The sequence below is a fragment of the Arachis ipaensis genome, chromosome B6, assembly GCF_059453495.1.
Source record: "Arachis ipaensis isolate K30076 ecotype BB chromosome B6, ASM5945349v1, whole genome shotgun sequence".
Lineage (NCBI taxonomy): Eukaryota > Viridiplantae > Streptophyta > Magnoliopsida > Fabales > Fabaceae > Arachis > Arachis ipaensis.
In genome coordinates this window covers 16971017-16984212 of record NC_142441.1, presented here as the reverse complement: position 1 = coordinate 16984212, position 13196 = coordinate 16971017, and the positions used below count along the sequence as shown (strand labels likewise).

Below are 13196 nucleotides of genomic sequence, written 5' to 3'. Positions count from 1 at the left end.
CCTTGTTTGAGATTTTATGCCTAAGGACAATCCCTTCAGTCACCATGAAGTGACATTTTTCCCAGTTTAAGACTAGGTTGGTCTCTTGGCATCTCTTCAGGACAAGTTTCAGGTGATCAAGACAGGAGCTGAATGAGTCTCCATATACTGAGAAGTCATCCATGAAGACTTCCAGAAATTTTTCCACCATATCAGAGAAAATAGAGAGCATGCATCTCTGGAAGGTTGCAGGCGCATTACACAGCCCAAATGGCATCCTTCTATAAGCAAACACTCTAGATGGACATGTGAATGCTGTTTTCTCTTGATCCTGGGGATCTACTGCAATCTAGTTATAGCCTGAGTAGCCATCCAAAAAGCAGTAATAATCATGACCTGCCAGTCTTTCTAGCATCTGGTCTATGAATGGTGAAAGAAAATGATCCTTTCTGGTGGCTGTATTGAGCCTTCTGTAGTCAATACACATGTGCCACCCTGTAACTGTTCTTGTAGGAACCAGTTCATTTTTTTCATTATGAATCACTGTCATGCCTCTTTTTTTTGGGACGACTTGGACAGGACTCACCCAGGGGCTATCAGAAATAGGATAAATAATCCCAGCCTCTAGTAATTTGGTGACCTCTTTCTGCACCACTTCCTTCATGGCTGGATTTAGCCGCCTCTGTGGTTGAACCACTGGTTTAGCATTATCTTCCAATAAGATTTTGTGCATGCATCTAGCTGGGCTTATGCCCTTAAGGTCACCTATGGACCACCCAAGAGCTGTTTTGTGTGTCCTTAGCACTTGAATAAGTGCTTCCTCTTCCTGTGGATTTAAAGCAGAGCTTATGATCACTGGAAAAGTGTCACCTTCTCCCAGAAATACATATTTCAGGGATGGTGGTAATGGTTTGAGCTCGGGTTTAGGAGGTTTTTCCTCTTCCAGAGGAAATTTCAGAGGCTCTTTCATCTCCTCTGAATCCTCCAAATCAGGCTGAACATCTTTAAAGATGTCTTCCAACTCTGATTCGAGACTCTCAGCCATGTTGATCTCTTCTACCAAAGAGTCAATAAGATCAACTTTCATGCAGTCTTTTGATGTGTCTGGATGCTGCATGGCTTTGACAGCATTCAACTTAAACTCATCATCATTGACTCTCAGGGTTATTTCCCCTTGTTGGACATCAATGAGGGTTCGTCCAGTTGCTAGGAAGGGTCTTCCTAGAATGAGAGTAGCACTCTTGTGCTCCTCCATTTCCAGCACTACAAAGTCAGTGGGAAAGGCGAATGGCCCAACTCTGACAATCATGTCTTCAATCACGCCTGATGGGTATTTAATGGAGCCATCAGCAAGTTGGAGACATATCCGGGTTGGTTTAACTTCTTCAGTTAAGCCAAGCTTTCTGATAGTGGATGCAGGTATTAGGTTGATGCTTGCCCCAAGATCGCATAAAGCTGTCTTGGTGCAATTACCTTCTAATATGCATGGTATCAGAAAACTCCCAGGGTCTTTAAGCTTTTCAGGAAAGCTTTTTAGAATGACTGCACTGCATTCTTCAGTGAGGAGAACTCTTTCTGTTTCTCTCCAATCCTTTTTATGACTCAGGATCTCTTTCATGAACTTGGCATAAGAAGGTATTTGCTCAAGTGCCTCTGCAAATGGAATCTTTATTTCAAGAGTCCTGAGATAATCTGCAAAGCGAGCAAATTGCTTATCCTGCTCCTCTTTCCGGAGTTTTTGAGGATAAGGTATCTTGGCTTTATATTCCTCAACCTTAGTTGCTGTAGGGTTATTGCCTACAAAAGTGGTTGAAGAAGCCTTTTTAGAGGGGTTGTCATCAGCACTTGTGTGTGTCTGATCCCTCACTGGCAATTGAGTGCCAGAGTTAGAAGCTGGAGTGACGTTAGACGCCAACTCCTTGTCTGTTCCTGGCATCTGAACGCCAGAACTGTGCCCATTTTGGGCGTTCAACGCCAGATCCTGCCCATTTTGGGTGTTCAACGCCAGATCCTTTCTTGTTTCTGGCGTTGAACGCTAGTCCTTGCTTGTTACTGGCGTTGAACGCCAGCCTTCCACCAGATTGCTGGCGTTTTAACGCCAGAATTACTTTTCCCTGGGCTCTTACTGTCCTCAGGTGAATTTTGGGTGGTTTGCTCATTCCTTGGCTCTTTGCTGCCTTGAGGTGGGGTATTTAATGTTTTCCCACTTCTTAATTGAACTGCTTGGCATTCTTCTGTTATTTTTCTTGACAGCTGCTGCTTTGTTTGCTTCAATTGTTCTTCCATATTTATATTAGCCATCCTTGTCTCTTGTAGTTTATCCTTGAATTCGGCTAACTGCTTTGTTAGAAAGTTCAATTGCTGATTGAATTCAGCAGCTTGTTTTACAGGGCTGAGTTCAACAGTTACTGTTTTAACCTCTTCTTTCATGGAAGGGTCACTGCTTAGGTACAGATGCTGATTCCTGGCAACTGTATCAATGAGCTCTTGAGCACCGTTGGTGGCGCGTTATGTTTTCTCTCGTGCATTTTCGCTAGGTCGGCCGCTCGTGGAGAAAACGTGCCTCTTGCGCGCATGTCTGTTTGTTGCTGGGGATAACCTTTCGTCGCCTTGTTCTTCGCGTCAAGCATTTAATGCTCATAATGGGGTATTTCAAAACCCTGCGTGCAAAGACTATTTTGCCCTTTGCCTTTCGCCATTCTTGAGTCAGTTTCCTAATCCCCCAGTCAGTTTTGTATTTCGCTTCCACTTCATTTCCTTGTTCTTTCTACTTCCATCTTCTTCCCTCTCAAATTTCCTACTGCTATTTCTGTGCCCTTGTGCATTCGCCCCTTCTTGCCTCCTTTCGAATCTCTGCAACTATCCTGGTAAGCGCTCATCTCTCACTCTTTATTCCATGTTTGTTTTATCTTCGTTGTCTATGCTCTGTATGCATGCTGTTTTTCTCATTTGACTTGTATGTTGGATGACATTAGTGTTAGGTAGGTGCATTAGGGGGGTTACCACTCCAAGGCATTTGTTTTTAGGCTTTTACTTAGGATTGGCTTCGGCCATGCTTGGTTGCAGTTGTTGAATAGGCTAAATGTAGTTTTTGGACCTTTTTCGAACTCTCGACCTCGTAGACTAACCGAGTGGTGCCCCCAATGTAGGTATGCCTCGTCACGTTTCGCGATCTTCCTCCTCAAGCGTGGGTTACAACCGATATGCTTGGGTAACCTCCGACGTAAAGGACTCCCCAAACCAAATGGGTGAGGAGGAGCTGATCGAGTTTCGTCAAGCCGAGTACTTGTGCGGCGGGACCGATGAGGAGTCTAACTACGATGTTTTTGTCCCTGCCCCTAACGAACGGTTATACGAACTCAACCTCCACTCCCCCCGAGTTGCCAACTGGATCTGGTTCTACAAGGCAATGTTTACCCAACTGGGGGTTCGCATTCCATTCTCTTCTTTTCAAATGGCGCTCCTTAACCGAGTCTCCATGGCGCCATTGCAGTTGTATCCGAACAGTTGGGCTTCCATCCGCTGTTTCGAGATGGTGTGTGAATATTTAGAGCTGCTGGTGTCCGTCGACGTTTTCCTTTATCTCTTCAACCTTAGGAATCCTTCCAAAAAAGGGAAAGCAAGGAAAGGATTCATGTCCTTCCGATCTGCCCAGGGTCGGAGGATTTTTGGCTTGTTTGAGGACTTTTACCATGGGTTCAAGGACAAGTACTTCAAGGTGCGCCCAGTCAAAGGTCGCCATCCTTTCTGGCTGTCGTTAGAGGGGCAGCGCCTCATCTCGACGTATTGGAGTTTCGGGGCGGGGTCCAATATCTTTATAAAAGTAACATACAAAGGAATGTCCTCTGTGAACAAAAAGATTGCTGACGTGTTTGATGAGCGGATAATTTATACGCTTTTTGGCATTGTTTTTAAGTAGTTTTTAGTACATTTTTATTAGTTTTTTAAATAAAAATCACATTTCTAGACTTTACTATGAGTTTGTGTGTTTTTCTGTGATTTCAGGTAATTTCTGGTTGAAATTGAGGGACTTGAGCAAAAATCTGATTCAGAGGCTGAAGAAGGACTGCAGATGCTGTTGGATTTTGACCTCCCTACACTCGAAGTGGATTTTATGGAGCTACAGAAACCCAATTGGCGCGCTCTTAATTGCGTTAGAAAGTAGACATCCAGGGCTTCCAGCAATATATAATAGTCCATACTTTGCACGAGTTTTGATGACACAAACTGGCGTTCAAACGCCAACTCCCTGCCCTATTCTGGAGATAAACGCCAGAAACAGGTTGCAAATCAGAGTTAAATGCCAGAAACAGGCTACAACCTGGCGTTTAACTCCAAAAAGAGTTTCTACACATGAAAGCTCAATGCTTAGCCCAAGCACACACCAAGTGGGCCCGGAAGTGAATTTCTACATCATTTACTTATCTTATGTAACCCTAGCTACTAGTTTAGTATAAAAACTACTTTTAGTGATTTATTTCACATCTCTGGTTAGTCTTTGACTAATTTTATGTTCTGAGATCACGTTTAGGGGGTTGGCCATTCGGCCATGCCTGAACCTTCATCACTTATGTATTTTCAACGGTAGAGTTTCTACACACCATAGATTAAGGTGTGGAGCTCTGCTGTTCCTCATGAATTAATGCAAAGTACTATTGTTTCCTTATTCAATTCAAGCTTATTTCTATTCTAAGATATCCGCTTGCACTTCAACATGATGAATATGATGATCCGTGACACTCATCACTATTCTCAACCTATGAACGCGTGCCTGACAACCACTTCCGTTCTACCTTAGATCGAGCGTGTATCTCTTAGCCTCCATTCCGAAAGATCGGAGTCTTCGTGGTATAAGCTAGAATTATTGGCGGCCATTCCTGAGATCCGAAAAGTCCAAACCTTGTCTGTGGTATTCCGAGTAGGATCTGGGAAGGGATGACTGTGACGAGCTTCAAACTCGCGAGTGTTGGGCGTGTGACAGACGCAAAAGGATCAATGGATCCTATTCCAACATGATCGAGAACCGACAGATGATTAGCCATGCGGTGACAGCGTATTTGGACCATTTTCACTGAGAGGACGGGAAGTAGCCATTGACAACGGTGATGCCCAACATGCAGCTTGCCATGGAAAGGAGTATGAATGATTGGATGAAAGCAGTAGGAAAGCAGAGGTTCAGAAGGGACAAAAGCATCTCCATACGCTTATCTGAAATTCTCACCAATGAATTACATAAGTATTTCTATCCTATTTTATATTTTACTTATATTTTAATTATCAAATCTCCATAACCATTTGAATCCGCCTGACTGAGATTTACAAGGTGACCATAGCTTGCTTCAAGTCGACAATCTCCGTGGGATCGACCCTTACTCACGTAAGGTTTATTACTTGGACGACCTAGTGCACTTGCTGGTTAGTTGTATCGGAGTTGTGAAAAAGAGTTTGAGATTATAAACGTGCGTACCATGTTTTTGGCGCTGTTGCTAGAAATCACAATTTCGTGCACCAAGTTTTTGGCGCCGTTGCCGGGGATTGTTCGAGTTTGGACAACTGACGGTTCATCGTGTTACTCAGATTAGGTAATTTTATTTTAATTTTAAGATTTTTGTTTTTGTTATTTTTATTTTCGAAAAATTTTCAAAAAAAATTAAATTATTCTATGTTCTTCAGAATTTTTAAGAATGAATTCTAGAGTTTCATGAGATATGTTGAATCCTGGCTGGCTGTTAAGCCATGTCTAATCTTTTGGACCGAGGTTTCAACTATCTTGAGAAGAGCTTCTTTGTCTTTCTCAGCAAATTAGCTGTTGTATGTAATGTTCTGCTGAAGCTTAGCTGGCCATAGGCCATGTCTAATTCCTGGACCGGAGTTTTAGGCTGACATTGCATGATTCTTGGAATTCTCATTAGAAATTTTGAAATCCTTATTTTTTTTTCAATTAATTTTCGAAAAATACCAAAAAAATTAATAAAATAAAAAAACAAAAAATTTGATGTTTCTTGTTTGAGTCTAGTGTCAATTTTTAAGTTTGGTGTCAATTGCATGTGTTTTAATTTCCCTTTAATTTTCGAAGATTCATCATGTGTTCATCATAATCTTCAAGTTGTTCTTGATGATTTTTCTTGTTTGATCGTTGCATTTTCTTGTTTCTCATATGCATTTTCAATTTGTTAGTGTCTCAACATTAAAAATTTCTAAATTTGGTGTCTTGCATATTTTTCTTTTCTTAAAAATTTTCAAAAATAAGTTCTTGGTGTTCATCTTGACATTCAAAGTGTTCTTGATGTTCATCTTGACATTCAAAGTGTACTTGCAGGCATTGTGTGTTTTGATTCATAATTTTCATGTTTTGAGTCTTTTTATTATTTTTCTCTTTCTTCATTAAAAATTCAAAAATAAAAAAATATCTTTCCCTTATTCTTCTCATAAGTTTCGAATATTTGAGTTGACTTTTTCAAAAATTTTTCAAAATTTAGTTGTTTCTTATGAGTCAAATCAAATTTTCAATTTAAAAATTCTATCTTTTTCAAATCTTTTTCATTTTTTCTTTCATATTTTCGAAAATTTCAAATTGATTTTTAAAAATCTTTTTCTTATTTTGTTTCATAATTTCAAAATCTTTACTAACAATTAATGTGATTGATTCAAAAATTTTAAAGATTGTTACTTGCCTATTAAGAAAGGTTCAATCTTTAAATTTTAGAATCATATCTTTTTATTTCTTGTTAGTCAAGTAATCAAATTTAATTTTCAAAATCAAATCTTTTTAATTTCCTTTTCAAATCTTTTTTCAAATTAATTTTTCAATCATATCTTTCAATCATATCTTTTTCAAAACTTAATTTCAAAATCTTTTCTAACTTCTTATCTTTTCAAAATTGATTTTCAAAAATTTTTCAATTAACTACTTAACTTTTTGATTGATTTTTAAAATTCCTATCTTTTTCAAAGCCATCTAACTACTTTTCTCTCACCAATTTTCGAAAATCACTAACCTCTTTTTCAAAATTTCTTTTCATTAACTAATTGTTTTAATTTTTAATTTTAATTTTACTCCTTCTCTTAATTTTTGAATTATAACTAATAATTAAAATAAAAACAAAAATATTTTTCCTTTTAGTTTAAATTAAATTCGAATTTTCTCCCCCCCTCTCTCATCTCCTTCTATTTAATTATTTACTAACATTCCTCTTCTACTCATAATTCGAACCCACTCTTCTCCTCTGTGTTTGAATTTTTTCTCTTCTCCTTCTTCTATTCTTCTCTTCTTATACTTACATAAGGAATCTCTATACTGTGACATAGAGGATTCTATATTTTTTTTTCTGTTCTCTTCTTTTTCATATGAGCAGAAACAAGGATAAGAACATTCTTGTTGAAGCTGATCCTGAACCTGAAAGGACTCTGAAGATAAAGCTAAGGGAAGCTAAGGCACAACTCTCTGGAGAGGACCTGACAGAAATTTTCAAAAAAGAAGGAGACATAGCCGAACCTAATAACAATGGTGGAGATGCAAGGAAGATGCTTGGTGACTTTATTGCACCCTCTTCTAACTTCTATGGAAGAAGCATCTCACTTCCTGCAATTGGAGCAAACAACTTTGAGCTTAAGCTTCAATTAGTTTCTCTAATGCAACAGAACTGCAAGTTTCATGGACTTCCAATGGAAGATCCTCATCAGTTTTTAGCTGAATTCTTGCAAATATGTGACACTGTCAAGACCAATGGAGTTGATCCCGAGGTCTACAGGCTTATGCTTTTCCTTTTTGCTGTAAGAGACAGAGCTAGAACATGGTTGGATTCACAACCTAAGGATAGCCTGAACTCTTGGGATAAGCTGGTCAGTGCTTTCGTGGCCAAATTATTTCCACCTCAAAAGATGAGCAAGCTTAGAGTGGAAATCCAAACCTTCAGACAGAAGGAAGGAGAATCCCTCTATGAAGCTTGGGAAAGATACAAGCAACTGATCAAAAGGTGTCCTACTGACATGCTTCCAGAATGGAACATCATAAGTATATTCTATGATGGTCTGTCTGAGTTGTCAAAAATGTCATTGGATCATTCTGCAGGAGGATCTCTTCACGTGAAAACTCCTGCAGAAGCTCAGAAACTCATTGAAATGGTTGCAAATAACCAGTTCATGTACACCTCTGAGAGGAATCCTGTGAACAATGGGACGCCTCAGAAGAAGGGAGTTCTTGAAATTGATACCCTGAATGCCATATTGGCTCAGAATAAAATATCGACTCAGCAAGTCAATATGATTTCTCAGAGTCTGAATAGATTGCAAGCTGCATCCAATAGTACTAAAGAAGCATCTTCTGAAGAAGAAGCTTATGATCCTGAGAACCCTGCAATAGCAGAGGTAAATTACATGGGAGAATCCTATGGAAACACCTATAATCCTTCATGGAGAAATCATCCAAATTTCTCATGGAAGGACCAACAGAAGCCTCAACAAGGCTTCAATAATAACGGTGGAAGGAATATGTTTAGCAATAGCAAGCCCTTTCCATCATCTTCTTAGCAACAGACAGAGAATTCTGAACATAGCCATTCCGGCCTGGCGACCATAGTCTCTGATCTATCCAAGACCACACTAAGTTTTATAAATGAAACAAGGTCCTCCATTAGAAATTTGGAGGCACAGGTGGGTCAGCTGAGTAAGAAGATTACTGAAACTCCTCCCAGTACTCTCTCCCAAGCAATACAGAAGAAAATCCCAAGAGAGAGTGCAAGGCCATAACCTTACTTGGTGTGACCGAATGCCCAGAGGAGGAGGAGGACGTGAATCCCAGTGAGGAAGACCTCATGGGACGTCCTCTGAACAGAAAGGAGTTTCCCTTTGAGGAACCAAAGGAATCTGAGGCTCATACAGAGACCATAGAGATTCCATTGAACTTCTTTTTGCCATTCATGAGCTCTGATGAATATTCTTCCTCTGAAGAGGATGAAGATACCATTGAAGAGCATGTTGCTAAATATCTAGGAGCAATCATGAAGGTGAATGCCAAGTTATTTGGTACTGAGACTTGGGAGGATGAATCCCCCTTGTTCACCAATGAACTGAGTGTATTAATGAGGCAGACATTACCTCAGAAGAAACCGGATCCCGGAAAATTCTTCATACCTTGTACCATAGCCACCATGACCTTTGAGAAGGCTCTATGTGACCTGGGGTCAGGGATAAACCTCATGCCCCTCTCTGTAATGGAGAAACTAGGAATCTTTGAGGTACAAACTACAAGAATCTCACTAGAAATGACAGACAAATCCATGAAACAGGCTTATGGACTAGTAGAGGATGTGCTAGTGAAGGTTGAAAGCCTTTACATCCCTGCTGATTTTATAATCCTAGACACTGGGAAGGATGAGGATGAATCCATCATCCTTGGCAGACCATTCCTAGCCACAGCAAAAGCAGTGATTGATGTTGACAGAGGAGAGTTGGTCCTTCAGTTGAATGAGGACTGCCTTGTATTCAGAACTCAATGTTCTCCTTCTGTAACCATGGAGAGGAAGCATGAAAAGCTTTTCTCAGTACAGAGTCAAACAAAACCCCCACATTCAAACTCTAAGTTTGGTGTTGGGAGGCCACAACCAAACTCTAAGTTTAGTGTTGAGAGGCCCCAACATTGCTCTGATTTTCTGTGAGGCTCCATGAGAGCTCACTGTCAAGCTATTGATAAAGAAGCGCTTGTTGGAGGCAACCCATTGTTATTTAATTATATATATTTATTTTCCATTACTATTCTATGTTTTCTTTAGGTTGATGATCATGTGAAGTCACAAAAATAACTGAAAAATCAAAAACAGAATAAAAAACAGCATTAAAAATAGCTCACCCTGGAGGAAGAGCTTACTGGCGTTTAAACGCTAGTAAGAAGCATCAAACTGGCGTTTAACGCCAGAAAGAAGCATCAAGCTGGCGTTAAACGCCAGAAACAAGCACTAGACTGGTGTTTAACGCCAGAACAGAGCATGGAATTGGCGTTTAATGCCAGGAATGGGAGAAAAGCTGGCGTTAAACGCCAGAAATAAGCAGTAAGCTGGCATTTAACGCTAGACATGCATTCTAAGGGCGTTTTACACGCCTAAATGAAGCAGGGATGCTAAGTCCTTGACCCCTTAGGATCTGTGGGCCCCACAGGATCCCCACCTACCCCACCTCTTCTTCTCTCCTCTTCACACCTTTTCATAACACTCTTCCCCAAATACCCTTCACCAGTTACCTTCATACCTCTTCCCCAAATACCCTTAACCACTCACATCCATCCACTCTTCCCCATAAACCCCACCTACCTCCAAAATTCAAATTCTTTTCCCTCCCAAAACCAACCCTAATGGCCGAAACCTACCCTCCCCCCACCCCTATATAAACCCCTTAACACTACTCCATTTTCACACATCACAAACACTACTTCCCCCCTTGGCCGAATACACTCTCTCACTCCATCTCCTCCATTTTCTTCTTCTTCTACTACTTTTTTTCTTCTTTTGCTCGAGGACGAGCAAACTTTTTAAGTTTGGTGTGGTAAAAGCATTGATTTTTGTTTTTCCATAACCATTAATGGCACCTAAGGCCAGAGAAACCTCAAGAAAGAGGAAAGGGAAGGTAATTGCTTCCACCTCTGAATCATGAGAGATGGAGAGATTTATCTCAAAGGTCTATCAAGACCACTTCTATGAAGTTGTGGCCAAGAAAAAGGTGATCCCTAAGGTTCCTTTTAAGCTCAAAAAGAGCGAATATCCGGAGATCTGACAAGAGATTAGAAGAAGAGGATGGGAAGTACTCTCCAATCCTATTCAACAAGTCAGAATCTTAATGGTTCAAGAGTTCTATGCAAACGCATGGATCACTAGGAACCATGATCAAAGTATAAACCCAAATCCAAATAATTGGCTTACAATGGTTCGGGGGAAATACTTAGATTTCAGTCCGAAAAATGTAAGGTTGGCGTTCAACTTGCCAATGATGCAAGAAAATGCATGCCCCTACACTATAAGGGTCAAATTTGATCAAAGGTTGGACCAAGTCCTCATGGACATATGTGTGGAAGGAGCTCAATGGAAAGTTGACTCAAGAGGCAACCCGGTTCAATTGAGAAGACCGGACCTTAAGCCTGTAGCTAGAGGATGGTTGGAGTTCATCCAACGCTCTATCATTCCTACTAGCAACCGATCCGAAGTAACTGTGGATCGGGCCATCATGATCCATAGTATCATGATTGGGAGGAAGTGAAAGTTCATGAGATTATACCTCAAGAACTCTACAAAGTGGCTGACAAGTCCTCCACTTTGGCAAGGTTAGCCTTTCCTCACCTCATTTGCCACCTCTGCAATTCGGCTGGGATTGACATAGAGGGAGATATCCTCATTGATGAGGACAAGCCCATCACTAAGAAAAGGATGGAGCAAACAAGAGATCATGGACCTCAACAAGAGCATGAGGAAATTCCTCACCATGAAATCCCTGAGATGCCTCAAGGGATGCACTTTCCTCCACAAAACTATTGGGAGCAAATCAACACCTCCCTAGGAGAATTAAGTTCCAACATGGGACAACTAAGGATGGAACACCAAGAGCACTCCATCATTCTCCATGAGATTTTCAAAATTTGATTTTAAAATATCCTTTCTAACTTCTTATCTTCTTATCTTTTCAAAATTGATTTTCAAATTTGTTTCAACTAACTAACTAACTTTTTGTTTGTTTCTTATCTTTTTCAAAACTACCTAACTAACTCTCTCTCTCTAATTTTCGAAAATATCTTCCCTCTTTTTCAAAATTTCTTTTTAATTAACTAATTATTTTAATTTTTGATTTTTTATTTTCGAAAATTACTAACCTTTTTCAAAAACTATTTTCGAAAATCACTAACTCTTTTTCAAAAATTATGTTCGAAATTTTCCCTCTCTCATCTTATTCTATTTATTTATTCATCTACTAATATCTCCTCACCTCACATCTCTGTTCTCCTCACCCTTGTGTTTCTTTCTTTACATTACATTCTTTGTCCCCTTCCTTTCTTCCACTCACACAGGGACTTCTATACTGTGGTATAAAGGATCCCTATTATTATTATTATTATTATTATTTTCTGTGCCCTCTTCTTTATCATATGAGCAGGAGCAAGGACAAGAATATTCTTGTTGAAGCAGATCCAGAACCTGAAAGGACTCTGAAGAGGAAACTAAGAGAAGCTAAATTACAACAATCCAGAGAGAACCTTTCAGAAATTTTCGAACAGGAAGAGGAGATGGCAGCCGAAAACAATAATAATGCAAGGAGAATGCTTGGTGACTTTACTGCACCTAATTCCAATTTACATAGAAAAAGCATCTCCATTCCTGTCATTGGAGCAAACAACTTTGAGCTGAAACCTCAGCTAGTTTCTCTGATGCAGTAGAACTGCAAGTTTCATGGACTTCCATCTGAAGATCCTTTTCAGTTCTTAACTGAATTCTTGCAGATCTGTGATACTGTTAAGACTAATGGAGTAGATCCTGAAGTCTACAGGCTCATGCTTTTCCCTTTTGCTGTAAGAGACAGAGCTAGAGTGTGGTTGGACTCTCAACCCAAAGACAGCCTGAACTCTTGGGATAAGCTGGTCACGGCTTTCTTAGCCAAGTTCTTTCCTCCTCAAAAGCTGAGCAAGCTTAGAGTGGATGTTCAAACCTTCAGACAGAAAGAAGGTGAATCCCTCTATGAAGCTTGGGAAAGATACAAGCAGCTGACAAAAAAGTGTCCTTCTGACATGCTTTCAGAATGGACCATCCTAGATATATTCTATGATGGTTTATCTGAGCTATCAAAGATGTCATTGGATACTTCTACAGGTGGATCCATTCACCTAAAGAAAACGCCTGCAGAAGCTCAAGAACTCATTGACATGGTTGCTAATAACCAGTTCATGTACACTTCTGAGAGGAATCCTGTGAATAATGGGACGCCTATGAAGAAAGGAGTTCTTGAAATTGATACTCTGAATGCCATACTGGCTCAGAACAAAATATTGACTCAGCAAGTCAATATGATTTTTCAGAGTCTGAATGGAATGCAAGCTGTATCCAACAGTACTCAAGAGGCGTCTTCTGAAGAAGAAGCTTATGATCCTGAGAACCCTGCAATAGCAGAGGTGAATTACTTAGGTGAACCCTATGGAAACACCTATAATCCATCATGGAGAAATCATCCAAATCTCTCATGGAAGG

At 40.0% G+C, this 13196-nt stretch overlaps 2 non-coding genes across 2 annotated transcripts; both read right to left on the bottom strand.

Moving 5' to 3' along the window:
- Positions 1–7866: 7866 nt before the first annotated feature.
- On the bottom strand, positions 7867–7974 carry LOC148554736 (small nucleolar RNA R71). Its single transcript, XR_015887908.1, has one exon. It is a non-coding gene; the product is annotated as a small nucleolar RNA R71 (small nucleolar RNA).
- Positions 7975–12637: 4663 nt separating this feature from the next.
- Positions 12638–12745, bottom strand: LOC148554735 (small nucleolar RNA R71). Its single transcript, XR_015888300.1, has one exon. It is a non-coding gene; the product is annotated as a small nucleolar RNA R71 (small nucleolar RNA).
- Positions 12746–13196: the final 451 nt, after the last annotated feature.